The sequence below is a fragment of the Otolemur garnettii genome, unplaced genomic scaffold (genome assembly GCF_000181295.1).
Source record: "Otolemur garnettii isolate 467f Iridium unplaced genomic scaffold, OtoGar3 scaffold00032, whole genome shotgun sequence".
Taxonomy (NCBI): Eukaryota; Metazoa; Chordata; class Mammalia; order Primates; family Galagidae; genus Otolemur; species Otolemur garnettii.
This window is the reverse complement of record NW_003852427.1, coordinates 2,272,229-2,276,112: the sequence shown is the minus strand read 5'-3', so window position 1 is coordinate 2,276,112 and position 3,884 is coordinate 2,272,229. Positions and strand designations below refer to the sequence as shown.

The following is a 3,884-nucleotide window of genomic DNA, read 5'->3' as shown; positions in this document are numbered from 1 at the left end:
GTATAAGAGGTGGAATAGAGAGCATGCCAAGGCCTTGTAGTGGGAAGGACAGTGGCCTACCCATGAAATGGAAATGCAGCCAACAGGCAGGGGAGTGGGAGGGATGGCAGGGCCAGTGAGGCTTCTGGACTTATACAAAATACAACAGGAAGCCTTGGGAGATTTTAGGCTGGGCTGCATCTTGACCAGATATAGTTTTCTATAAGTTACCCTGGCTTTGTGCTCCTCTGGGATGCCCCTCTGTTAACAATCCCCCAACTCAATTTCCCACCGTGGTGTGGTTGAGGAGCTGGTATGCCTGCTTTGTGGCCTAGCGCTGCCTTTCTCTAAGGATGACTTGGAAGCTCCTATTTTGCCTTTGTCCACAGGGAATGTGACAAACTATCACATTCATAGGGGTGTTTGCAGGGGTTAAAGGGGATTGTGTGCACACACACATGCATACTCATACCCACATCCACATAGGACCTGATATGAGCCAGATGCTCAAATGACAGTTTTCAACTCTTCTTCCTCCTTTTTGGGTGTCATGAAGCTGAGCAATGGAGAAAGTATGGAGTCAACCAGGGACCTGGATTCTGTCTGAGAGTTTTACAATAGTTGAATAAATGGGAAGATGGCACATGCACTGGTTGGGAAAATGAAAATTTGTTGTTTGCTTTGAGACAGAGTCTCACTTTTTGCCCTGGGTAGAGTGCTGTGGTGTCATAGCTCACAGTAACCCCAAACTCTTGGGCTCAAGTGATCCTCTTGCCTCAGTCTCTCAAGTAGCTGGGATTACAGGCACCCACCACAATGCCCAGCTATTTTCTAGAGACGGAGGTCTTGCTCTTCCTTAGGCTGGTCTCGAACTCCTAACCTCAAGCAATCCAACATCCTTGGCCTCCTAGAGTACTAAGAGTACAGGTGTGAGCCATTGCACCTGACCCATGGGAAAATGAAATGTTTTAGAATATTTTATCTATTTAAACTAATTCATTGTTGGTGTTGTAGTCATCATTGTTGTTTAGCAGGCCTGGGCTGGGTTTAAACCTTTCAGCCCTGGTGTACATGGCCAGTGGCCTAACCACTATGGGCACCGAGCCTCAAGCGATATTCTAAATAAAGAAGACCCCAGGGAGGGGGGTGGAATCTGGCTTTGGCAGATATTAGAACCCATTTCAAAGAACCAATATTTAGATGTATGTGGTATTTGCTCAAACCAAGGTCTACAGAAGGAAATAGAGAATTCAGAAATAAACTAACAAAAATTTAGTATGACATAGGTTTTACTAAACAAAGGGTATGGGATGAATTATTTAATAAATGATGACTGCATAAATAATAACTGGTGATGGTGGCAGTGAGTTAAATCCATATTTTACTCCAGAATAAAGCAACAGAAAATTGGGACAGATAATCATCAAATAATTAAATATTAAGTGAAGCTGTACAAAACTAGCAGAAGATAGACTATTAAATGGAAGAAAGGTCACTGCCAGCATTGATGCAATAAAAAAAAAATCACAAAGAACTAGCTAGAATGACAGATTGAACATTAGAATAAAACAAAAAAGGACAACAGGTTGGAAAATTCTGAATCAATGGTTACAAAGGAATTAATATCTGTAATATTAAAAATGCTTGCTCAAAGTTAAAAGAGGTTCAAGTTTCCAACAGATGAATGGATGTGAACAGATCATTCACCGAAGGGGGAATACGGGTAGTAAACGCATGGAGAAACCTTCATGTTTGAACGTTTAGTCATCTAAGAAATGCTAAATAAAGTAAGCTTGAACTAGTAATAGACATTATTAAAGTGGGGGCAAGAGGGAATATGACACTCACTGCTTAGAAATGTGTATGAAACTTCTTGTTCCCTGGAGGTGCTGGAATAATTGGGGCGAATATGACACTATATTTGGGAAGATATGACACTACAAGGCAAGACCACCGGCAATTCACAGCCTTCCACCTGGGAGCCTTTACACTCCCAGGAATTCATCCTAGTGCAGAACTCACCGACATGTAAGCATACAACTATAAAGAAGCAATATATACCATATTAGGGGACTGAATAATGGATAGGGATGTCTCCACACCTTAAAAATGTATCGCGTGAATAAAAGAAAAATTTTTAACGAAATGTGGCAAACAAAAGAAAATAGTTGCAACTATGTAAAGAAATGAATATACATGGAAAGGTTTTATGCAAAAAGTTGCATTCCGTGGTAACAGTATGTATACTTTGTAGCTTATACATTTTTCTTTCTCTCTGGTTGTCACTGTCTTTTCAGTGGTGCTAAAAAATTTCTGGATTCAAATCTAGCCAGCAGCGTGACTTTGAGCAAGTTTGTAAAGTAGGATAACATTTCCAAGAGTCGTCGAAGTGAGACGTGGCCTGAGTTCGCATGTGGGACAGCGTGGGTACCGCAGACTTTCTCTTCTCAGCGGAGGTGCCTGCCTCCTCTTCCTTAAAATGCAGGAGCCATCAACACCCAGCGCCAGACCTCCAGGGCCCGGGAGTCTCCGTGGAGCGCCGACTCCTTACCGGAGGGGACTTTCCGGAGGAGATGGGGTGTGTGTTCCACCGGTACCTGCGCTCGTAAGGGAAGAGGCGAGGTCAGTGAACGTAACCGCCCATGGTCAGCTACTGGTTAAGAGGCCGATTCGCAGCCACTTTAGAGTTTCTGATCCTATCCCAGTCTCTGCGCTCTCTTGCCCGAATTGAATTCCGCAGCCGTCCTGGGCCTCCTTGCTGGGGCTCTGAGCTGCAGGAAAACTCAGATTTACAGGGCGCCTCCTGCGGAAGCCTGCAGACCGCGGGTGCGTCGAACGGCCCGAGTCGGACTTCACAGACAGGGGGCACTGGGTGCCTTTCCAGGTCTCAAAGCACGGGCCCGATCTCCAGCGTGGGGTAGGCAGACAGGCGCAGCCGTCTCCGGCAGCTGCACGAACGTATCTGCGATCCCGCAGCCGCTTAGTCGGTTTCTCGGTTAAGGCAATCTTGCCCCAGGCGGTCACGTGCGGGAAAAAGCTGCGCTCTTCGCCTGGGTTTGGACGTCAGGTCCGACGCGGGGACACCAGTGGGTTTCTCGTCGTCAGAACAACAGCTCGAGGTGAGGTGCGGGACCCCTGCCCTCCTAGATTCGAGCAGGGCCAGCACAGATGCGCGGTTTTCGGGGGTGCGTCTCCGGGTCCCGGCCGTTCCTCTGGGGCCACAGCGCCTTCGGAGGCCCGAGGCGCCGCCGCGTGCCCTGTGCCACGGCCTCCGGGGCGTACGCGCCGAGGTGCCGGTCGCGGGTATGGGTGGCAGCGGCGCTGGACCCCCAGCACAGCGGTCAGCGGACGCTTAGCTTCCCGCGTGGCCCCAGTCTGGCGGGCAAACGCTCAGACTAGCGCGGGAGGCAGGGCCCGGGGCTCCACGCGCGCGGCGCGAGGGGCGCGGGCTGCCGGGAGGACCGCTGAGCTGGGGTGGGGGGGCGCGGGCGCATGCGCCCTGCGCCCGTGCCATATTGGAATGAGTCGGAGCGCGGAGCGCCGCCGCCGCCTCCGCCGGAGCGCGGGTGGAGGGGGGCGGGGAGAGCTGCCGGCCGCCCCGCTCCGCCGAACCCAGCAGGAAGGAGGGCGCGAGCGGGCGAGCGCGGGCAGCGCGGGAGGAAAAAGCGCCCGCTCGGGGGAAAGAAAAGAAGGAAGGAAAGAAAGAAAACGAGCGCGAGAAAGGAAAAAGCGAGCGATCGAGCGCGCGCGCGAAAACTCCCGGCAGGTAAAAAAGCGGGGCCGCCGGCTGGGCCTTCCCGCGCGGCGGCCTGAAGGGGCGGCGTCGGCGCCGGGGCAGGGGACCGCACCGCGTCCCCTTCGAAGCGGCCGGGCAACTTTGCCAACCAAAAACCGCAGGGACCCGG

General features: G+C 51.4%; 1 protein-coding gene across 1 annotated transcript in view; it reads left to right on the top strand.

Annotated features, from left to right (window-relative positions):
- Window positions 1–3,491: 3,491 nt before the first annotated feature.
- Window positions 3,492–3,884, top strand: part of SFMBT1 (Scm like with four mbt domains 1) — a 157,391-nt gene continuing 156,998 nt past the window's right edge. Inside the window, exon 1 of the mRNA XM_003789384.3 lies at window positions 3,492–3,745. The gene's annotated coding sequence lies outside the window, so the exon portion shown is untranslated. The remainder of the gene's footprint in view (window positions 3,746–3,884) is intronic.